The 24,314-nt window shown below is 50.6% G+C and overlaps 1 protein-coding gene across 2 annotated transcripts in view; it reads left to right on the plus strand.

The window, feature by feature from the left end:
- Nucleotides 1-2,099: 2,099 nt before the first annotated feature.
- The window catches only part of numbl (NUMB like endocytic adaptor protein), a 159,396-nt gene continuing 137,181 nt past the window's right edge, over nucleotides 2,100-24,314 (plus strand). For both annotated transcript variants that reach the window (XM_085973283.1, XM_085973284.1), the window contains exon 1: nucleotides 2,100-2,329. The gene's annotated coding sequence lies outside the window, so the exon portion shown is untranslated. The remainder of the gene's footprint in view (nucleotides 2,330-24,314) is intronic.

Here is a 24,314-nt window from a genome sequence, read left to right on the forward strand (position 1 = left end):
CATCCTTCCTCAGATAAGAGCAGCCCAACTTTCCAAACCTCCAGGACAACCCAGTGAGTAAGAAATGTAGGTTTGAGTTACCTGGGCATCACGAGGTGGATCGGCCAAAGTTTGAACCCCTGAAATGGTCTATGACCCCTGGTTTGGACAAGGCTGCCCAACTGGACGCAGCTCAACCCCATCTGCTACTTTGTCCAACAGCCAGAGACACCACAATGGTGTGACAATCACAGTCCCTGTATTACACAGTGTTCACAGCACAGAAACAGGCCATTCAGCCTAACAGGTCTATGCTGGTGTTTATGCTCCACACGAGCCTCCTCCCACCCCCCCCCCTCCTCATCTAACCTAATGTTTCCCACATTACAACAGTGACTACACTTCAAAAGTACTTCATTGGCTGTAAAGCACTTTGGGACGCCCGGTGGTCGTGAAAGGCGCTATAGAAATGCAGCTCCATCTTTTCTTTTTAACCCTATCAGCATATCCTTCTGTTCCTTTCTCCCTCATGTGTTTATCCAGCTTCCCCTTAAATGCATCTCTGCTATTCGCTTCAACCACTCCCTGTGGCAGCGAGTTCCACATTCTCGCCACTCTCTGGGTAAAGAAGTTTCTCCTGAATTCCCTATTGGATTTATTAGTGACTATCTTATATTTATGGCCCCTAGTTTTGCATTGCTACAGAGCAGAATTACTAGAAGATGTGGGACTATTGAACATCATTTACAAATGAATAACTTGCTACTGATTTATTTTTTAAATTCAAGCCCAGTCCACGGAAGCTGGGATTGTTCTCCTTACAGCAGAGAAGGTTAAGGGGAGATTTAATAGAGGCGTTCAAAATTATGAGGGGTTTCGATAGAGCAAGTCGGGAGGAACTGTTTCCTCTGGCAAGTGGGTCGGTAACCAGAGGTCACAGATTTCAAATAATTGGCGCAAGAACTAGAGGGGAGATGAGAGATTATTTCACACAGAAGGCTGTCACAATCTGGAACACACTGCCTGAAAGGGTGGTGGAATCAGATTCCAAAGGAACTTTCAAAAGGCAACTTGACGTGTACTTGAAGAGGATTAATTTGCGGGGTTATGCAAGTCTGTCTTTCTGGCACGGGCTCAATGGGCCGAATGGCATCCTTCTGTGCTGTGACCATTCGATGATTCCATTCTTTGATTCTTTATCGTTTATAAAAAGAAAGACATGCATTTCTATAGCGCCTTTCATGACCACCGGACGTCTCAAAGCGCTTTACAGCCAATGAAGTACTTTTTTTTTGTGATGTTGATTGGGGGATAAATATTGGCCCCAGGACACCGGGGAGAACTCCCCCCTGCTCTTCTTCGAAATAGTGGCCGTGGGATCTTTTATCTGCCCCTCCGACAGTGCAGCGCTCCCTCAGTACTGCTCCTCCGACAGTGCGGCGCTCCCTCAGTACTGCCCGTCCGACAGTGCGGCGCTCCCTCAGTACTGCCCCCCCGACAGTGCGGCGCTCCCTCAGTACTGCCCCTCCGACAGTGCGGCGCTCCCTCAGTACTGCCCCTCCGACAGTGCGGCGCTCCCTCAGTACTGCCCCTCCGACAGTGCGGCGCTCCCTCAGTACTGCCCCTCCGACAGTGCGGCGCTCCCTCAGTACTGCCCCTCCGACAGTGCGGCGCTCCCTCAGTACTGCTCCTCCGACAGTGCGGCGCTCCCTCAGTACTGCCCCTCCGACAGTGCGGCGCTCCCTCAGAACCGCCCCTCCGACAGTGCGGCGCTCCCTCAGTACTGCCCCTCCGACAGTGCGGCGCTCCCTCAGTACTGCCCCTCCGACAGTGCGGCGCTCCCTCAGCACTGGCCCTGGGAGTGCCAGCCTAGAATTTTGTGCTGGAGTCGAACTCGAACACCCACACCCACACCCCTACCCCTACGGCTCGGGCCCTCCCTCCGAATCCCGGGTGATTGGCGTGGGATTGGACCAATCGAGGGCAAGAGCCTGATGAGCATATTTAATGAGGCGGCGCGGCCAATGGAAGGGAGGTGGGCGGGGTCTGTGACGGGGCGAATTAAAGAATGGGAGCGGAGCGCCTGCGCGCTACACTGTAACTTGTGCGAACTGTAGCAATCGGGCGGCGAGTGTTGTAAAGTGGCGGAGCTGCCATCCGAGAGAGACATCGGGATATATTCCATGATCAGTACTGGAGGTGGGGGGAAGAGGCGGAAAAAAACCAGAGAGCATCTGGTGGGGGGGGTGGTTGGAAACAACAATATAGCAAGAAAGTATCGGTGGCCCTGTCTGGATATTACAGGAGAGAGACGGGACTGAAGGAGGAATCGAGAGCCTTGAGCGCACCAGTAAGTCTCGCCTTTGCTTCGCCCTCGCAAGAGTGCTCGGTTTCATTGTGAAATTTACAAAAGATGTGTTTCCAGCGGCTGAAACTGACGCGCTGCAGCTGGCGGCTGCCTGCCTGCCTGTGTGTGAGTCCAAGCGGTTCATTGTATGCTACCTGATCGTGATACACGCATTTTCAGTGGCCTCTCTCTCTCTGCCTGCGAAGTGTAATGCAGTGATTTGATGGGATGACTGGCTGCTTCTCTCTTGTAATGATCGAGGCTCCGGGGGAGAGAGAGAGAGAGAGAGGATGATTTGCAGATGACCATTTTGGTACCACTTTGAGAGGCATAAAGTTCTCCGCAGTGTTTTTATTCCCGTTTTAAACCTCACCAGCACAAATCTCCAAAAGGGAGACCAATGTGGATTTTTGAAATTGGAGGGGAGGGGAGGAAAACGAGCAAGTTGCTGCGAATTTCCTTGCATTGTAGAATTCGACAGTGTTGCTTAAAAAACCGTGAGTTACAACGCTGATAACTTGAATGGATCCTTTTTAAAAAATAAAAAAAAATTGTATGCATGCGATCACATTTGAATGTCTGCCTATGTTTCCCTAGCTGTTCAATATTCCCTGTGGAAGTTTTCAGGGAGTGGCTGAGCTTCCAGAGGGGGCTTGATCCGTGAGGTGGTTTACTCTGAGGGGAGGGGGGGGTTGGGGAAGGGCTAGAGTTTACAGCTTCTGGAGGTGGCAGCTCCTATTTAACAAAAAAACACACACACACGAGTGAGCTTGTGAAAAATCCCCCTCCCCTTTGGATGTCCAACACCACCTGCAGGATCCTGCAATGGTTCTTCCATATCCGCCGCTCTCCCCCATCAGTATTGAACTGCAGTTCAGCTGTGTGATAACGACTTGATCTCGATGCTGGGAGACATTTCTCAGCGCCTTGCGGGCGGCTGGGTGAGGAGACGCCGATCAAGAGGGAGCAAAAGAGAATCCAAAGCACCGGGGCTTCAGGGGAAGGGGGGGCAAAGGCGGAGGGGGCGTTCCAGAGAGTTCGTGCATTAGGAAGGTTTCTGTTTGAGTTAATAAGGAGAGAATGCTGGAAACACTCAGCAGGCCAGGCAGCATCTGTGACAATAGAAACAGAGTTAGCGTTTCAGGTCGGTGACCTTTCATCAGGAGAAACTGTTCCCACACGGGAGGGTCAGTAACCAGAGGACGCAGATTTAATTGACAAAACAACCAGGGGGGAGATGAGGAGAAATGTGTTTTATGCAGCGAGTTGTTGTGATCTGGAACGCGCTGCCTGAAAGGGCGGTGGAAGCAGATTCAATAGTAACTTTCGAAAGGGAATTGGATAAATACTTGAAGAGAACTGATTTGCAGGTCTATGGGGAGAAAGCTAGGAGGGAAGTGGCACTAATTGGAGAGCTCTTTCAAAGAGCCGGCACAGACACGATGTTCCGAATGGCCTCCTTCTGTGCTGTACCGAGTCCCGTTCACCCCGCCCCGGTGCTCGCTGACCTACATTGGCTCCCGGCCTGGCAACGCCTAATTTTCAAATCCCTCTGGCCTCACCCCCTCCCTGTCTCTGTAACTTCCTGTAACCCCACAACCCCCCCCCCCGAGATCTCGGCACTCCTCCAATTCCAGCCTCTTGAGCATCCCCCGATTTCCATCGCTCCACCTTTGGTGGCCGTGCCTTCAGCCGCCTGGGCCCTAAGCTCTGGAATTCCCTCCTTAAACCTCTCCGCCTCTCTCTCTTTCTTCCTTTAAGACTCTCCTTAAAGCCTACTTCTTTGACCAAGCTTTTGGTCACCTGTCCTAATAGCTCCTTAAATAAAAACTGAAAATATTCAGCAAGTCAGGCAGCATCTGTGGAGAGAGAGAAACAAGAGTTAACGTTTCTGGTCGATGGCCTTTCATCAGAACAGAAGCTCATCGACCTGAGAGTGGGGGAGGGAGGGAGGGAGAGAGTGGAGGAGGGGAGGGAGGGAGTGAGTGGAGGAGGGGGAGGAGTGGAGGGAGGGAGTGGAGGAGGGGAGGGAGAGAGTGGAGGGAGAGAGTGGAGGAGGGAAGGGAGGGAGAGAGTGGAGGGTGGGAGAGAGGGGAGGACGGGAGTAGAGGGGAGGGGGTGGAGATGGGGAGGGAGGAGAGGGAGGGAGTGGAGGAGGGGAGGGAGTGGAGGAGGGAGTGGAGGAGGGGTGGAGGAGGGAGTGGAGGAGGGGTGGGGGAGTGAGTGGAGGAGGGGAGTGGGGGAGGGAGAGAGAGAGTGGGGGAAGGGAGAGAGAGGAGGGGAGTGGGGGAGGGGAGGAGAGTGGGGGAGGGGAGGGAGGGAGAGAGGGGAGGGAGGGAGAGTGGGGGATGGGAGAGTGGAGGAGGGGAGAGAGTGGGGGAGGAGGGGAGAGTGGAGGAGGGGAGAGAGTGGGGGAGGGGAGGGAGTGGGGGAGGGGAGGGCGGGCGGGAGAGAGTGGGGGAGGGAGAGAGTGGGGGAGGGAGAGTGGGGGAGGGGAGGGAGGGAGAGAGTGGGGGAGGGAGTGGGGGAGGGGAGGGAGGGAGAGAGTGGGGGAGGGGAGGGAGGGAGAGAGTGGGGGAGGGGAGGGAGGGAGAGAGTGGGGGAGGGGAGGGAGGGAGAGAGTGGGGGAGGGGAGGGAGAGAGTGGGGGAGGGGAGGGAGAGAGTGGGGGAGGGGAGGGAGAGAGTGGGGGAGGGGAGGGAGAGAGTGGGGGAGGGAGGGAGAGAGTGGGAGAGAGGGGAGGACGGGAGTAGAGGGGAGGGGGTGGAGATGGGGAGGGAGGAGAGGGAGGGAGTGGAGGAGGGGAGGGAGTGGAGGAGGGAGTGGAGGAGGGGTGGAGGAGGGAGTGGAGGAGGGGTGGGGGAGGGAGTGAGTGGAGGAGGGGAGTGGGGGAGGGAGAGAGAGAGTGGGGGAAGGGAGAGAGAGGAGGAGAGTGGGGGAGGGGAGGGAGTGGGGGAGGGGAGGGAGGGAGGGGAGTGGGGGAGGGGAGGAGAGTGGGGGAGGGGAGGGAGGGGGAGGGAGGGAGAGTGGGGGATGGAGAGTGGAGGAGGGGAGAGAGTGGGGGAGGGGAGGAGGGGAGAGTGGAGGAGGGGAGAGAGTGGGGGAGGGAGTGGGGGAGGGGAGGGCGGGCGGGAGAGAGTGGGGGAGGGAGAGAGTGGGGGAGGGAGAGTGGGGGAGGGGAGGGAGGGAGAGAGTGGGGGAGGGGAGGGAGGGAGAGAGTGGGGGAGGGGAGGGAGGGAGAGAGTGGGGGAGGGGAGGGAGAGAGTGGGGGAGGGGAGGGGGAGAGTGGGGAGGGGAGGGGGAGAGTGGGGGAGGGGAGGAGAGAGTGGGGGAGGGAGGGAGAGAGTGGGGGAGGGAGGGAGAGAGTGGGGGAGGGGAGGGAGGGAGAGAGTGGGGGAGGGGAGAGTGGGGGAGGGGAGGGAGGGAGAGAGTGGGGGAGGGCGGGAGAGAGTGGGGGCGGGGAGTGGGGGAGGGGGCGAGTGGGGGAGGGGAGGGAGAGAGTGCGAGGCGGATGGGAGGAGAGAGGTGGCGGGAGGGGAGGGAGGGAGAGCGTGGGGAGAGGGGAGGGAGGAGATGAGTGTGGGGAGGGAGAGAGTGCGGGGGGAGGGGGGTGAGAGAGTGGGAGGGGACGGGGGTGGGGAGGGATGGCTAGTGGGGAGGGGAGGGAGGGAGAGAGTGGGGGGGGAGAGAGTGGGGGGGGATTTTTGTGCTCGGGTCTCCTGGCGTGGACCTGAACCCCCCCACCTACAGCCTCGGAGGTGAGAGAGGGTGCTGCCCACTGAGCCACGGCTGACACCTATATTATGAAACCGTTGCACGGTTTTCAGTCTGGGTAGCTGAACCTGTCTTTTGAGAGTTAGGTCGGGGGACCCTGATGGTTTCGATATTGGTGAAGGGCTTCCCTGGGAATGTCTCCATGTTTGTAGAGCGGAAGGGCGGGGGGGGTGGGGGGTGGAATCATGGCACACAGAAAGGTTTCTGAAAATACTGTTATACGCCAATGTGACTCAGTAACTTCCTGTCACCCTCTGTATTCTGATTGGTCCACCCAGACCGGGTGGTCCCTCCTCTCACCAATCACTTCCTGCTCGCCACTTGCTCCCTTGGCTAGATTCTCCGTTTGGATGCTGTTAGTAAGTTGTGTGCGCGAGCTTGCGTCACGGAAGCCTGCCTGAAAACCAAATGTAAGGCTTCACTAATCTGGGTTTCATAGGTGGTCGCAATTTGCTGAGGCCATGTTCTCCTGCCCATTGTGTAGTGTTCTTGGATATGTCTTTATTAGTCCCCCCTCCACCCTGCCACTCATTGCGAACCAACTTTGTCCATGGGATAACCGTCAATGAGGTAAGTGAGTTGTCACGGTGTAATATCCTGTGAATTTCTACACTTGTCTTGTGCAGCGTGATCAGTTCTGCCCTCTTGCATATCCCCGATTTTAATCACTCCACCATTGGCGGCCGTGCCTTCAGCTGCCTGGCCCTAAGCTCTGGAATTCCCTCCCTAACCCGCTCCGCCCCTCTCCCTTTTTAAGATGCTCCTTAAAACCTGCCTCTTTGACCAAGTTTTTGATCACCTGTCCTAATATCTCCTTATGTGGCTCGTGTCAAATTTTGTTTGATAATCGCTCCCGTGAAGCGCCTTGGGACGCTTTACTGTGTTAAAGGCGCTATATAAATGCAAGTTTTTGTTGAATACAGGCCCATTGTTGAGGCTGAGGTAAAGCAGCCTTTCTCCGTATCCCAACAGCACTGCACCCAACCTCCCAAAAGTGGTGGGGGGGCGGAAGGCTTTACAACTCGCAAGTCACGCACGGCTGACATCCCTCACCGTGAATGGCCAGAGATTCGCGAACATTTGGAGCTTGCTCACTTTTTTAAATTTAATAAATTCCGAATCTGCCGTTGCTTGCCGCACTTGCGGCTCCCCAGAGCTGACGGCATGTCTGCCGTGCCTTGTCCTGCACCTGCTAAGGCAGGTTGTACACACGGAATGTGTTCAGGATCGGGTGTGTGCAGCAATATGTCACTGTGACATTAGGCTGCGCAAGTGTGAGTTACGAGCCCTGAGTCACCCAGGGTTGATCTAGCCAATGGAATCCAGTTCTGAGCAACTGTTGTGCAGTGAGCCTCCTCTCTGTAATGACAGAATTCCAATGTGCAGAATCATCTTGCACCTCCCCTGAAGTGTCTGGGCACATGCTTCTACATTAAAAGTGCTGCAAAAATGCAACTTGTTGTGCAGGTGGATAATATTGTGTACATGCTGATTTAGTCAAGGCCAACACTCTCAGTGCAGTGCTGAGGGATTGCCGCACTGTCTGAGGTGCCGTCTTTCGGATGAGACGTTAAACCGAGGCCCCGTCTGCCCTCTCGGGTGGACGTAAAAGATACCGCGGCCACTATTTCGAAGAAGAGCAGGGGGGAGTTCTCCCCCGTGTCCTGGGGCCAATATTTATCCCTCAACCAACATCACTAAAATAGATTATCTGGACATTAACTCATTGCTGTTTGTGGGACCTTGTGCGCAAATCAGCTGCCACGTTTCCTACATTACCGCAGTGACTGCACGTCAAAAAGTACTTCATTGGCTGTAAAGCGTTTTGGGACGTCCTGAGGGTGTGAAAGGCGCTATAGAAATGCAAGTCTGTTTCTTTATCCAGCGAGTAGCTGAATCATCGAGATGATCCCAGACTCCATGCCCGGTCTGTGCTGAATTAGCCAATCACAACTAGGGGCCCAGGGCGGGGAGGGCGGTTAGCGATGCTACAATTGGTCTCAGTACCCCAGGGTTAGCATGGATTTTTGGGGGCACAAGGGGGAGGGGAAATTAAGCTGAGATGCCTGCCAACGTTTCCCTCTAAAGTGCGCGCCCGCGCATCGGTTGGGAGCTCCCGTGCAGGCCGCTCGCCAGCTGTTGCTGCCAGAAAGGATGCCGCGCAGCAAATTTAAAGGGACCACGCACGGGAAAATAAATTAGAGGGAAGAAGAAGACGACTTACATTTCTATAGCGCCTTTCACGACCATTGGACGTCTCAAAGCGCTTCACAGCCAATGAAGTACTTTTTGAAGTGTAGTCGATGTTGTAATGTGGGAAACACGGCAGCCAATTTGCGCACAGCAAGCTCCCACAAACAGCAATGTGATAACGACCAGATAATCTGCTTTTGTTATGTTGGTTGAGGGATAAACATTGGCCCCAGGACACCGGGGAGAACTCCCCCCTGCTCTTCTTCGAAATAGTGGCCGTGGGATCTCTTACGTCCACCTGAGAGAGCAGACGGGGCCTTGGTTTAACGTCTCATCTGAAAGACTACGCCTCCGACAGGGCAGCGCTCCCTCAGCACCGCACTGGGAGTGTCAGCCTAGCTTTTTGTGCTCAAGCCCCTGGAGTGGGACTTGAACCCACGACCTTCTGACTCCGAGGCGAGAGGATGCTGCCCACTGAGCCACAGCTGACGAGGAACATTGGTTCATTGAAGGAGTTGGATATATTTCTTAAGGCTAAAGGGACCAAGGGATATGGGGAGAAGGCAGGGACAGGGTACTGAGTTTGGATGATCAGCCATGATCTCATTGAATGGCGGAGCAGGCTCGAGGGGCCGAATGGCCTACTCCTGCTCCTGTGTTTCTATGCTCCTGATTGCTGCTCAGAGAACCCCCCTCCTCCTCCAACCCCCTCCTGGAAATGCGTGTGTTTGTGTAATGGTGGGTGAGTGCAGGATGTCACGGTCGAGCAGCTTGATGCCACTCAACTGGTCCACGGCTTGCAGATGAGCTGTGGCCACTCGGGCGAGTGTGCTCTCGCCAGAACTGTCCTCCTGCAGGAGCCGGCACCTACGGGGAAAACTGACGAATGAAAAGCGTCGGGGCAAAGGTGCTTTTTGTTTTAATAATTGAAGTTGGGCTGTAAGGAGTTGGTTGTTTGTTTTTCCCCTTCACTGCCTTAAATATTCAGTGACGCCGAGGTCAGGCTGGTAGCCCCAGAATCGAGCAACTGCTTTGGCTCCAAGAATCCACGAATCACTCTCTCAATCAATGCGCTGAATGTCGACATTCCTGGTTGAGCTCTCAAATTTGCTGTAACCCTGCTTAATCTTGCTCTCCGCTCTGTCAAACTGACGGCCTGGCTTAATTAACTCCAGGTCCATGTCGTTCTCTGTGGGAACCCTTCTTTCACGGGGAGGGTGTTTTGCTTGACCCCCCTTGTTAAAAAAAAAACTTTCCTTTTGTACAATGTTGCAGGTTTATTTGTATAGATCTTCCAGGTTTTTGTTTTAAAGGGGCGTTGTCTCACCCTTCACTGGGGAGCAGTTTGCTGGGCTCCATTCCCAGAATAGTCTACTTTGCGATTTCCCATTATCATCTCTGGCTGTGTTTACTTTCAGCGGGCGTGGCTTAGCTACGGAAATGTACTCTCGAGTGCTTTTATTATCAAATGAAGTTGCGCAAAGAGACTAGAATCATCAGAATAGTGCAGCACAGGAGGAGGCCATTCGGCCCGTCGAGTCTGCGCCGGCTCTTTCAAAGAGCAATCCAGTCAGTTCCACTCCCCCGCTCTTCCCCATATCCCTGCAATTTTTTCTCCTTCAAGTATTCATCCAATTCCCCTTTAAAGGCCGCTATTGAATCTGTATCCACCGCCCTATCGGGCAGCGCATTCCAAATCCTCGTTCGTGAGACCACACCATGAGTATTGTGTGCAGTTTTGGTTGCCTTATCTGAGGAAGGATGTTCTTGCCATGGAGGGAGTGCAGCGAAGATTCACCAGGCTGATACCTGGGATGGCAAGGTACTGACTTGGATAAAGAACTGGTTGGCAGACAGGAAGCAAAGAGTTGGAATAAAGGGCTCTTTTTCCGACTGGCAGGCAGTGACTAGTGGGGTACCGCAGGGATCGGTCCTAGGACCCCAGCTATTCACCATATATATAAATGATCTAGACGAGGGAACTAGATGTAATATCTCCAAGTTTGCAGACGGCACAAAGCTGGGTGGGCGTGTGTGCTGTGAGGAGGATGCCAAGAAACTCCAGTATGATTTGGACAGGTTGGGTAATTGGGCAGAAACATGGCAGATGCAGTATAATGTGGATAAATGCGAGGTTATTCACTTTGGTGGCAAAAACAGGAAGGCAGATTATTATCTGAATGGCAATAAATTGGGAGAAGGGGAAGTGCAACGAGACCTGGGTGTCCTTGTGCACCAGTCGCTGAAGGTAAGCATGCAGGTGCAGCAGGCGGTTAAGAAGGCAAATGGTATGTTGGCCTTCATAGCGAGAGGGTTCGAGTACAGGAACAAGGATGTCTTGCTACAGTTGTACAGGGCCTTGGTGAGACCGCACCTTGAGTATTGTGTGCAGTTTTGGTCGCCTTATCTGATGAAGGATGTTCTTGCCATGGAGGGAGTGCAGCGAAGATTCACCAGACTGATACCTGGGATGGCAGGAATGACGTATGAGGAGAGATTGGGTCGATTGGGCTTATATTCGCTGGAGTTTAGAAGAATGAGAGCGGATCTCATTGAAACTTATAAAATTCTAACAGGACTAGACAGACTAGATGCAGGAAGGATGTTCCCGATGGCGAGGGAGTCCAGAACCAGGGGTCACAGTCTAAGGATAAGGGGTAAGCCATTTAGGACAGAGATGAGGAATTTCTTCACCCAGAGAGTGGTGAACCTGTGGAATTCTCTACCACACAAGGCAGTTGAGGCCAATTCATTAAATTTATTCAAGAAGGAGTTAGATATATTTCTTAAGGCTAAAGGGATCAAGGGATATGGGGAGAAAGCAGGGACCGGGTACTGAATTTGGATGATCAGCCATGATCTCATTAAATGGCGGAACAGGCTCGAGGGGCCGAATGGCCCACTCCTGCTCCTATCTTCTGTGTAAACATTTTTTCCTCATGCCGCCTCTGATCCTTTTGCCAATTGCCTGAAATCTGTGTCCACTCATTATCAACCCTTCAGCCATTGGAAACAGTTTCCCTTTATTTACTCTAACTAAACCCTTCATGGTTTTGAACGCCTCTATTAAATCCCCTCTTAGCCTCCTCTGCTCTAAGGAGAACAGCCCCAGCTTCTCCAGTCTAGTCACGTAACTGTAATCCCTCATCCCTGGTACCAGAGAAGCTGGGGTTGTTCTCCTTAGAGCAGAGGCGGTTAAGAGGAGATTTGAAAGAGGTGTTCAAAATCATGAATGGGTTTTGATCGAGTAAATAAGGAGAAACTGTTTCCAGTGGCAGAAGGGTCGGTAACCAGCGGACACAGATTTCAGATAATTGGCAAAAGAACCAGAGGGGAGGTGAGAAATTCTTTTACACAGCGAGTTGTTGTGATCTGGGACGCGCTGCCTGAAAGGGCGGTGGAAGCAGATTCAATAGTAACTTTCAGAAGGGGAATTGGATAAAGACTTGAAGGGGAAAAATTGCAGGGCTTTGCGGAAAGAGTGGGACTAATTGGAGAGCTCTTTCAAAGAGCCAACACTGGCACGATGGGCCGAATAGCCTCCTTCGGAGATGTAAGATTCTATGAAGTATTATACAAACTACACAGAAACTTTTGAAAACCATGCAGATGTGGCTTCTCATTTCGGAGGTAAATGCAATCCTGCCTCCTCCCCCCACCTTTGCTATGGTTTTCAATAGACTTGTGCACAGATATAATTTGTTATGTCTTTTGATGTAAAGCATCATATAAATGCAAGCAGATCTTGTGTAAGTTGAACTCTTTTTTTTGGTTGTTCTGTTCTGTTCCACACTTAACATGCTAAAGTGCTATGTAAACATTTCCCATTGAATTTTTGCTATGTCAACTGTCACGATGTAGTTGCAATCTCTGGCCACTAGTTGGCTCTATGGAGTGAGTTTCTGAAGTTTCCTTCTATTGTGTGTATAGTTCATCAACTGACACGGGTGACACCACGGGAAATGTACTAGTATTTAATATTTATAGATATGTAAATGTCGGTTAATTAAAATTAATTGTACACGACACTAAATCAGCCGGGTGCCAGAGAAGCATGCATCGGGTGATGTAACTGGATTAATCTAATTGAATTGCTCAGTCCAGAGAGGCCAGATGGTAACTCAATCCCGTGTCTCAGGTCTAATATATGAAATAATTAATCGGATCGGAATTGTTTTTTTTTACATATTCCCGCTCCTCTCCAGAAGGTGCTGTAGATTAACGCTGGGGTGCCGTTCCATGGTTAGAGTCCAGGGTCTTTCCCAAGTGGCCATTCTTTATGTATAAACCTAAGCAGAGAGAGTCTGGGGTCACCGAACCATGGTGGGGAGGGGAAGTTGCCAAGCCGATCCTGTCCGCACCTGATATTCACGGCGAGACTGGCTTTTTCCAAAATATTGGCCAGGACTCGGAGGAGGACTCCCCTGATCTTCCTCAGAATAGTGCCTTGGGATCTTTTACCTCCCCCCATCCCATCCCACCCCAACTTCCCAATGTGCTTCACAGCCAATGAAGTACTTTTTTGAAGTGTAGTCACTGTTGTAATGTAGGAAACACGGCAGCCAATTTGTGCACAGCAAGCTCCCACCAACAGCAATGTGATAATGACCGGATCATCTGTTTTTTAGTGATGTTGGTTGAGGGATAAATATTGAGGGAGAACTCCCCCTGCTCTTCGAAATTGTGGCCGTGGGATATTTTACGTCCACCTGAGAGGACAGACGGGGCCTCGATTTAACGTCTCATCCGAAAGACGGCACCCCCGGCAGTGCGGCACTCCCTCTAATTGGAGATGAGCATTGGCGAGGTGTCTGGATCCAGCTGTCCAATAACTGTATATAACCTAAATGAATTGCATTTTGGACAGCTGTAATGTTGGAACATGGGCCGTTATCATCTGGTTATCCACCGTTCAAGAGTGTGGGTGTCATCAACTAGCAGCACCGTTCTGGCTGTTGCTGTTTCACTGTCATTAACAGGCAAAGGAGCCAAAATTGTATTTGCCTCATATATTTCATATAGTGTGCATTTTGTCCAGTGCACTCCAACTTGTTAAAGACGTAACAATTTAAAAAGAAAACCAGTCACTTAATGCTGGGCATGTCTGATTGGAAGCCTTAAATTTACAATTACCAATCTGCATAGCTCTCTCACCAAAAGTGATTTGGCCTGAGGCTGTTTATACTTGGGAAGCATTCAACGTTGGCAGCTTAGAGACACAACAGCAGGATTAAACATTGTACACTTCGGTATTTGAGATCCGTGGAATGTACTTGCACTGTTAGCGGTCGATATGTCCACATTCAAGCTTCGATTGTATAGGTGGATGAAGCAAAAGGACATGAAGGGATATGGGAACAGGGCGGGTAAATGTGACGGGAATTATTTGCTTATGAAATATTCATGGAACCCTCACCTGTGCCTTTGCTACGCCCAGACTCGACTCTTCCGACGCTCGCCTGGCCCGGCCTCCCTCCTTGCACCCTCCGCAAACCTGAGCTTATCCAAAACTTGGCTGCCCCGTGTTCTAAACCGCACCGAGTCCCGTTCACCCATCGCCCCCTGTGCTCGCTGACTTACACTGGCTCCCGGTCCGGCAACGCCTCTTTTTCTTCAGAATACTCATCCTTGTTTTCAAATATATCCATGGCCTCTCATAGAAACATAGAAGATAGGAGCAGGAGTCGGCCATTCGGCCCCTCGAGCCTGCTCCGCCATTCAATGCGATCATGGCTGATCATCCAAACTCAGTACCCTGTCCCTGCTTTCTCCCCATATCCCTTGATCCCTTTAGCCTCAAGAAATATATCTAACTCCTTTTTGAATATATTTAATGAATTGGCCTCAACTGCCTTCTGTGGTAGAGAATTCCACAGGTTCACCACTCTCTGGGTGAAGAAATTCCTCCTCATCTCAGTCCTAAATGGCTTACCCCTTATCCTTATACTGTGACCCCTGGTTCTGGACTCCCCCGCCATCGGGAACATCCTTCCTGCATCTAGTCTGTCCAGTCCTGTTAGAATTTTATAAGTTTCAATGAGATCCCCTCTCATTCTTCTAACCTCTCGCCCCCCTCCCTATCTCTGTAACCTCCTCCAGCCCCACAACCCTTCGAGATCTCTGTGCTCCTCCCAACTCTGGTCTCTTGCGCATCCCCCGATTTCCATCGTTCCACCATCAGCGGCCGTGGTTCAGCTGCCTGGGCCCTAAGCTCTGGAATTCCCTGCCTCAACCTCTCCGCCTCTCTCTCCTTTAAGAAGAGACTCGTTAAAACCGACCTCTTTTCACCCGTCCTAACAGCTCCTTGGGTGGCATGGTGTCGAATTCTTTTTGAGAACGCTCTTGCGAAGCACCTTGGGACATTCTACTACGTTAAAGGCGCTTTTTAAATGCAAATAGTTGTTCAGGTGTTGGGTAAATGCCAACACTGACTGGTTGGGCTGAATGGACCGTCTCTGCATTGTAACTTTTATGTATGTATCTATTCACTGCAAAGTGCTTCGGGATATCCTGAGGATGTGAAAGGCTTGACGCTCTTTATGTCCTTTCTAGTGGCTGTCTCGGGAGCAGATTTGTGACACTACCCTGGAAGTTTATTGTAATAAATACAGAATAAAAGAAAGAAAGAGACTTGCATTTCTATAGCGCCTTTCACGACCACTGGACGTCTCAAAGCGCTTTACAGCCAATGAAGTACTTTTTGAAGCGGAGTCACTGTTGTAATGTGAGAAACGCGGCAGCCAATTCGCGCACAGCAAGCTCCCACAAACAGCACTGTGATAATGACCAGATCATCTGTTTTTGTTGTGTTGATTGAGGGATAAATATTGGTCAGGACACCGGGGAGAACTCCGCTGCTGTTCTTCGAAATAGTGCTGTGGGATCTTTTACATCCACCTGAGCGAGCAGACGGGGTCTCGGTTTAACGTCTCATCTGAAAGATGGCCCCTCCGACAGTGCGGCGCTCCCTCAGTACTGCCCCTCCGACAGTGCGGCGCTCCCTCAGTACGGCCCCTCCGACAGTGCGGCGCTCCCTCAGTACGGCCCCTCCGACAGTGCGGCGCTCCCTCAGTACGGCCCCTCCGACAGTGCGGCGCTCCCTCAGTAATGCACTGAGTGTCGGCCTAGATTTTTGTGCTCGAATCCCTGGAGTGGGACTTGACCCCACAACCTTGTGACTCAGAGGCGAGTGTGCTGCCCAATATCACATGACGGTGAATAATTCATTCATTTATGGCTCTGCTGGAAGAAGCGCATTGAACAAAATCTTTATGGAAATGGAGCTAGGAGAATATTGATCACTGATGGCCCATTACTGTTCCATTAGCTATCCGATAAAACTCATTTGGCTGAGGCACAGGACAAACTGGACCGAGCACAGATAATGGATTAGAGTGTTTGGAGTTGGGCTGTTTTTTTGATTGGGTTTGATGATATGGCCAAAGTCGCATCATAATTGTTTGAGGTAGGAAGGAGATGTTTTTTTTTTTGAAGATTTCTAAATGCAGTATGATAAATCCTTGTAATTATTTTAAAATGTTTAGGAAAGCAACTGGCCTGGGTAAATGGTAGGCCCTCTATATAGATTTACATACAACCTTGGTTGGACCAGTACTGTGCGCAGTTCTGGTCTCCATAATTACCAAAAGGATGTAGAAGGTGCTGAAAAGATTTACAAGGAATGATACCAGTATGGAGAGGTTCGAACTATCAGGAAAGACTGAACAGGCTGGGGCTCTTTTCTCTAGGGGGAAAAAAAAGGTGAGGGGTGACATAGAAACATAGAAGATAGGAGCAGGAGTAGGTCATTCGGCTCCTCGAGCCTGCTCCGCCATTCAATGTGATCATGGCTGATCATCCAAATTCAGTACCCTGTCCCTGCTTTCTCCCCATATCCCTTGATCCCTTTAGCCTTAAGAAATATATCCAACTCCTTCTTGAATATATTTAATGAATTGGCCTCTACTGCCTTCTGTGGTAGAGAATTCCACAGGTTCACCACTCTCTGGGTGAAGAAATTCCTCCTCATCTCTGTCCTAAATGCCTTACCCATTATCCTTAGACTGTGACCCCTGGTTCTGGACTCCCCTGCCATCGGGGACATCTTTCCTGCATCTAGTCTGTCTAGTCCTGTTAGAATTTTATAAGTTTCAATGAGATCCCCTCTCATTCTTCTAAACTCCAGCGAGTACAAGCCCAATCGACCCAATCTCTCCTCATACGTCATTCCTGCCATCCCAGGTATTAGCCTGGTGAAGCTTCACTGAACTCCTTCCATGGCTAGAACATCCTTCCTCATAAGGCGACCAAAACTGCACACAATACTCAAGATGTGGTCTCACCAAGGCCCTGTACAACTGGAGCAAGACATCCTTGTTCCTGTACTCTCAATAGAGGCCTGTGAAATTACAAATGGGTTCAATAGAGTAGACGTAAAGATGATGTTTCCATTAGGAGACCATAGATATAAGACGGTCACCAATAAATCCAATAAGGAATTCAGGCAAAACCTCTTCAGCCAGAGAGTGGTGAGAATGTGGAACTCGCTACCACAGGGAGTGGTTGAGGCGAAGAGCATAGATGCAGTTAAGGAGAGGCTCGATTAAACACATGAGGGAGAAAGGAATAGAAGGATATGCTGATGGGGTGGGAGGAGGCTCGTGTGGAGCATAAACACCGGCATGGACTTTGTATTCGCTGGAGTTTAGAAGAATGAGAGGGGATCTCATTGAAACTTATAAAATTCTAACAGGACTAGACAGACTAGATGCTGGAAGGATGTTCCCAATGGTCGGGGAGTCCAGAACCAGGGGTCACAGTCTAAGGATAAGGGGTAAGCCATTTAGGACTGAGATGAGGAGGAATTTCTTCACCCAGAGAGTGGTGAACCTGTGGAATTCTCTACCACAGAAGGCAGTTGAGGCCAATTCATTAAATATATTCAAGAAGGAGTTAGATATATTTCTTAAGGCTAAAGGGGATCAAGGGACATGGAGAGAAAGCAGGAACAGGGTACTGAATTTGGATGATCAGCCATGATCTCATTAAATGGCGGAGCAGGCTCGAGGGGCCGAATGGCCTACTCATGCTCCTATCTTCTATGTTTCTATGGACCTGTTGGGCCCGAATGGCCTGTTTCTGTGTGCTGTATGTTCTATGTAATCTAAGCCTCGCAGACTGGGATATCCCCGATTCAATCTCCGCTGCCTCGGCTGATCTCGGGGTGGTTACCATTGGTCTCCGTCCCTCCCACGGAGCTGAGCCAGCATTCCAGGGTGCCGCCCTCCTCACCATTCTACACTGTTTGCTGGTTTGCGGATGCTAAAGGGACTGGATAACTGCGCCCGTGACCAGCGGTTTCACCTTGTCCGGGACGGTAGAACCAGAACCAGAGGACAGGGCCTGCGCTTGAAGTGGTGGGTAAATTCGAAACTAATCTGCGGAAACAATATTTCAGTGAGCGAGTGGGCAATCCATGGAACAGGCTCCCAAGGGAGAGAGTGAAAGCAAACAGTAATGATTGATTCGGATGCAAATTAGATAGATTGCTTTCAGGCAATAACCTTTCGGGATCCAGTATATGAGTAGTTGGAGACATGACGGGCTGGATTTTTCCAACCGTGGCTGGTGACGTCTGTGGCGTGTGGGGACCTGGCACCTGCCTTGATCCGGCCCTCCTGCATTAATAGGGCTTCTTAAGCCCCGCCCTGCGAGGTTCCCAGCCAATTAATAGGAAGTGGGTCTGATGACCTCATTTGATGACGTGTCATCAGCCGGTTTCCTTAAAGGGGCCATGTCCAAATTGATTTTGACGTTTGTGCTGTCCGTGTTCTGCAGCATTGAGGGGCTGCAAACACTGACGAGCACTGCACAAAGGTGCACGGCTGTACCCAGGCTCTCCCATGACTCCCTCCATTATGGAGGGAGTCACAGCGCACAGGGAGGTTCTCTTCCCTTCTAATGGGCAGAAGAGACCTCCCCAGGAGACCAACATAGCCTGGTTGCACATGGCACAGGAGGACACGAGCAGGGATGTCGTCGGGAGGACCTGGCTTTCAACGATCTCAGTAGATCAGGAAACGTTACTGCCAAGCCACACTCAAACCTCATCCTGCTGTGCCACTCATCACATCCCCATCACTGTCTTTCCTACCCTACTCCTGCACATCCTTACTCACACCAACTTACCTTGGGCCTCCACCCACCCCTCTCTATCTACATTATCACATCCCCATCTCACTAGCCACCCCTCGCACTCGCCCTCATCCTAGTGCAGTCGTACCAACTAATAACACTCAAGGGTAGGCACTTGGGTGTTTTATCCAATGTTCATGTGAAGTTTCTGTTAATGTGCTGTCAAACATTGAAATATTTACTTTCAACACTTTGTTCTTGGACAGATTTGTGTGCACCTTTGGAAGTGTCTTAGTGAGTTGCAGTGAATGGTGAGACATAACGTTCCCTGCCCTCCCTCTTTCCCCACCCCCCCCCCCCCCCACCACCAAAATGATGACGAGTGTGAAAGGAATGGCTTGGACATTGTAGGGACGCTTTATGGTGTTGGTGTGGGGTGGTGCCAACCTGGCGCATCATGTGGCAGCCAGGGTGTACAGCGTCAAGTAAAGTAAATCTGGCCATGGTGAGGCCATCCCTGGCCTCCCGGGCAGCAATGTACACCGGTGATGATGCCCTGTGTCCAGTGCAGCATCCGTTGATTGCGGAGAAGGTTGGTGTGGATGTTGGTGCTGCTGGTGTGCCCGGTGATGCTGGTGTTGGGGCTGATGGTGTTGGGATTCTGAGGACCAAGGTGAGATTTTTTCTAAGGGCACCGATGCTGATGGAATAGATGGCAGGTGAGGTTGAGATGACCGAAGTAATGTCAATGTTGAGATAGGTTATTTCAAGGAGGTGACAGTGGACAGAGAGCTTACTCCAAACACGTCAAAAGTGCATAAAGCTCAAAAGTGGGTTCCAAATCATTAATGCTCCCGCTTCTAAGATTGGGAAGTGACCAGCTGTGAAACGACAGGTTTTAAACCACTTTTGCAGCTTTCACGTATTCACAGCAATCCACAGTCACCGAGAACCCAACATACTTACCTGACGTGATAGCTGCTCTCCAGGAACCTCGTTTAAAACCTTGTAAAATGGTAAGTGCATGGGAAAATGGATCTTAACTGCCTTTTAATAAACTTCTAACTATCTAAATTGGCTTACCCGTCACTTGGTGTCGGGTCTGTTCAGGGATGACAGACCAGACACTTGGGAAACTGACGAGGAGGCAGGTTTACAGCGGGATACCGACCCATTGTCAATCTTTGTGATTTTTGACAGCGGACCCACACTCTGAGCACCGGCAAAATTCAGCCCGATGTGTGGGGAGTGCAGCGTGCCCGGGAGGACCAGGTGCCTTTGGACCTCTGGTTCCCAAAGCTCTCCACCACTGGGGGTTTTCCTCACCTCGTGTCTGGGTCTGTTGTAGACTCATTGATAGAGATTGATTGCTGTGATTAGTCAACAACTCCATTATCCTTGTATCCTGGGACTACCAGGATGGGAGGAGGCGAACTGGTCTGTTTTCATCTCGATGTTTCTATGTTCCAGTACCCCCTTGCGGAGAAGTGTGTCTGAGTGCGAGTGTGAACCTGCGTGCGATGGTCAGATGAGGACCATATCACGATGTGATCATAGAATGGTCACAGCACAGGAGGAGGCCATTCGGCCCATCGAGCCCGTGCCAGAAAGACAGACTTGTATTTCTACAGCGCCTTTCACGACTAAAGCGCTGCACAGCCGATGACGTACCCCTTGCAGTGCAACGTAGGAAACGCGGCAGCCAACCCGCGCACAGCAAGATCCCACAAACAGCAACGTGGCAATGACCAGACAATCTGCCCCAGTGATGTTGGTTGAGGGATAAATATTGGCCCCAGGACACCAGAGATGAACTCCCCCCTGCTCCTCTTTGAAATAGTGGCCGTGGGATCTTTTACGTCCACCTGAGAGAGCAGACGGGGCCTCAGTTTAACGTCTCAACCTGCCTTCTGTTGTTGGACAGCCTGCTGACTATCTTGTTTCCTTGGCTTGGCCACTTTGTGAGGTTCTGGAGGGCCACTACTGAAACCAGCCTGTCAACACCTCCCGTAGGGGAGAAAAATAAGGGAGGGCAATAAAATATTATTGCCTCCCCCCCCCCCCCCCCCCCTGCTTCTTGCCTCTGGGTAACGCAAGGCTGGTGCTGATACGATTGAAAGCAGGAGCCTAGGTGTACACTACGCTTTATAGATGGGACTCTGAACACATCAGGATTGCGAGCGCATTGGCAGGAGAGTGCGAGCAGTGTTCAAACTTTCCGAGCCTGTGATTGCTACCTGCGGCTCAGAGAATCAAATGGAGGTAGTCGAATTTTTATGATCCAACACCCAGTCACGCTTCAATCGGCGGACGGACAGCGTAGGTTTACGTTGGAGGCCAATCGTTTGAGTTAAAACCAGTATCAAGAGTAGGGGGATGGGGAGTGGAGGTTGTCAGAAGACTTGGGAGTACATCATCTGAAGGATGTGAGTGGGGGCAGATAGTTACAGAACTGAGACTGAGTGAGTTGGAGGTTAGTTTGTAATGTGCATCTTTTCACTAATCTATGATAAAGTAATGGCCCGTGGAAAACTTCCTTCCTTTAAACAGTCGAGAAATAGTTTCTAGGCAGCTTTCCAACTCCGCCTGCACAGTGTCCGCCTGCACAGTCACTTCAAAGGTAAGATGCCTTTATAAACTAAAATACTCTTTTTGGCATTTAATTGCTATCTGATGTGGCAAACTCTTCCTCGTGTTAAACTATAAACCCATTCTCGTTCTGTGTATTTTTCGGGAGGCGCCCGTGTTACCCGATAGCTGGTAACTGCGACTTGGCCACAAGGAAGGGAGGGAGGAACAGTCAAGTGTCGTAAACCTGTCTTGAATGAAAGCCCTGCTCTTGAGGTTCGACAGCAAGCTGTCTTCATTAATAGATGCTGCTGGAATTCTGTTTAGTCTGCCGGTTGACCCTACATTCTGCGGTTGATGAGGTCCACTTGTGGGTTGGGGGGGGGGGTTGTCCAATGGACAGCTGGTGAGGCCTTCCAATCTATGTCCGAGAGGCCCCAGGCTACTTGGCTTCTGTTTGTACTTATAAGGGTGCATTTTTCTGGGGATGTGGGTGTCGCTAGCCAAGGTCGGCCTTTATTGCCCATCCCTAGTTGCCCCTCGAGAAGGTGGTGGTGGGCCGCCTCCTTGAACCGCTGCAGCCCGTGTGGTGTAGGTGCTCCCACAGTGCTGTTAGGGGAGGGGGTTTCCACTGTTCTGATCCAGTCACGATGAAGGAGCAGGGGAGAGATGTCCAAGTCTGGATAGTGTGTGTGACTTGGATGGGTACCCGGAGGTGGCGGTGTTCCCGTGCTCCGGCGGCCCCTGTCCTTCTAGGTGGTGGCGGCTCGCAGGTGCGGGAGTTGCTGCCGAAGAAGAAATTCACCGATCCCAAGCTCTGAGTGGGAGAGAGTGTGGGGTCGGGAGATGGGTCTGCGACTTGTGCTGACTCTCTGACTCTGTGCTTCCCGTCGATCAAAGGCCCCCACTGTGAGCGTGGGACCGGTTTAAAACATCTTACTTCCTGGCTTGAGTTTTGTGGGCCAGGAGATTGGGAAAGGGCAGCAATGGCGTGGGATCAATCCCCAATTGGGACACCGGAGGTCTGTCTGTATCTGCCGCACGTGATGAATGCAAATGAATGGAAACGTTGATCTGTTTTCATGTGTGGCGCCCCAGACTCCATTTTATGGGACCATCTTAAAATTAGAGCCAGGCTGTTCAGGAAGGAAATCAGGAAGCACTTCTTCACACAAAGGGCAGTAGAAATTTGTAATTCTACCCTCCCTCCCAAAAAGCCATGGATGTTGTGGGGCAATTGCAGCTTTCAAGCCAGCTCAATAGATTTGTTAGGTAAGGGTATCCTACATTACATAGAAATATAGAAAAAACTAGGAGCAGGAGTAGGCCATTCGGCCCTTCGAGCCTGCTCCGCCATTCACTATGATCATGGCTGATCCTCCATCTCAATACCATATTCCCGTGCTCTCCCCATACCCCTTGATGCCTTTTGTGTCTAGAAATCTATCTATCTCCTCCTTAAATATATTCAGTGACTTGGCCTCCACAGCCTTCTGTGGTAGAGAATTCCACAGGTTCACCACCCTCTGAGTGAAGAAATTTCTCCTCATCTCAGTCCTAACTGTCCTACCCCATATCCTGAGACTGTGACCCCTTGTTCTCGAACCCCCAGCCAGGGGAAACATCCTCCCTGCATCCAGTCTGTCTAGCCCTGTCAGAATTTTATACGTTTCAATGAGATCCCCTCTCGTTCTTCTAAACTCTAGTGAATACAGGCCTAGTCGACCCAATCTCTCCTCATTTGACAGTCCTGCCATCCCAGGAATCAGTCTGGTGAACCTTTGCTGCACTCCCTCTATGGCAAGTATATCCTTTCTTAGGTAAGGAGACCAAAACTGCACACAGTACCCCAGGTGTGGTCTCACCAAGGCCCTGTATAACTGTAGTAAGACATCCTTGCTCCTGTACTCAAATCCTCTTGCAATGAAGGCCAACATACCATTTGCCTTCCTAACTGCTTGCTGCACCTGCATGTTTGCTTTCAGTGACTGGTGCACAAGGACACCCAGGTCCCTTTGTACATCAGCATTTCCCAATCTATCACCATTTAAATAATACTCTGCCTTTCTGTTTTTTCTACCGAAGTTCACATTTATCCACGTTATACTGCAACTGGCATGTATTTGCCCACTCACTCAACTTGTCTAAATCGCCTTGAAGCCTCTTTGCATCCTCCTCACAACTCACAATCCCACCTAGTTTCGTGTCGTCAGCAAACTTGGAAATATTACATTTGGTTCTCTCATCCAAATCATTGATCTATATTGTGAATAGCTGGGGCCCAAGCACTGATCCCTGCGGTACCCCACTAGTCACCGCCTGCCACCCTGAAAAAGACCCATTTATTCCTACTCTCTGTTTCCTGTCTGTTAACCAATTTTCAATCCATGCCAGTATATTGCCCCCAATCCCATGTGCTTTAATTTTGCACACTAACCTCTTATGTGGGACTTTATCAAAGGCCTTCTGAAAATCCAAATACACCACATCCACTGGTTCTCCCTTATCTATCCTACCAGTTACATCCTCAAAAAACTCCAGTAGGTTTGTCAAACACGATTTCCCTTTCATAAATCCATGTTGACTTTGTCTAATCCCGTTGATATTTTCTAAGTGCCCTGTTATCACATCCTTTATAATAGACTCTAGCATTTTCCCTACTACTGATGTTAGGCTAACCGGTCTGTAGTTCCCTGTTTTCTCTCCCTCCTTTTTTAAATAGTGGGATTACATTTGCCACCCTCCAATCTGCAGGAACTGTTCCATAATCTATAGAATTTTGGAAGATGACAACCAATGCATCCACTATTTCCATGGCTACCTCTTTTAGTACTCTGGGATGCAGATTATCAGGCCCTGGGGATTTCTCCAGCACTTTTTTTACTAATATTAGTTTCCTTTAATTCCTCCTTCTCACTAGACCCTTGGTTCCCTAGCATTTCTGGGAAGTTATTTGTTTCCTCTTCCATGAAGATAGAACCAAAAGTATTTGTTTAATTGCTCTGCCATTTCCTTGTTCCCCATTATAAATTCTCCCGTTTCTGACTGTAAGGGACCTACATTTGTCTTCACTAATCTTTTTCTTTTTACATACTTGTAGAAGCTTTTACAGTCCGCTTTTATGTTCCTTGCAAGTTTACTCTCATACTTTATTTTTCCCCTCTTAATCAATCTCTTGGTCTTTTTTTGCTGAACTCTAAACTGCTCCCAATCCTCAGGCTTGCTACTTTTTCTGACAACTTTATATGACTCCTCTTTGGACCTAATCCTATCCCTAATTTCTTTTGTTAGCCATGGTTGGGCTGCTTTTCCTTTTGTGT

This window comes from Somniosus microcephalus, chromosome 34, assembly GCF_052327205.1.
Source record: "Somniosus microcephalus isolate GS21.2 chromosome 34, FLI_Smic_1.0, whole genome shotgun sequence".
In the NCBI taxonomy this organism is placed as follows: Eukaryota; Metazoa; Chordata; class Chondrichthyes; order Squaliformes; family Somniosidae; genus Somniosus; species Somniosus microcephalus.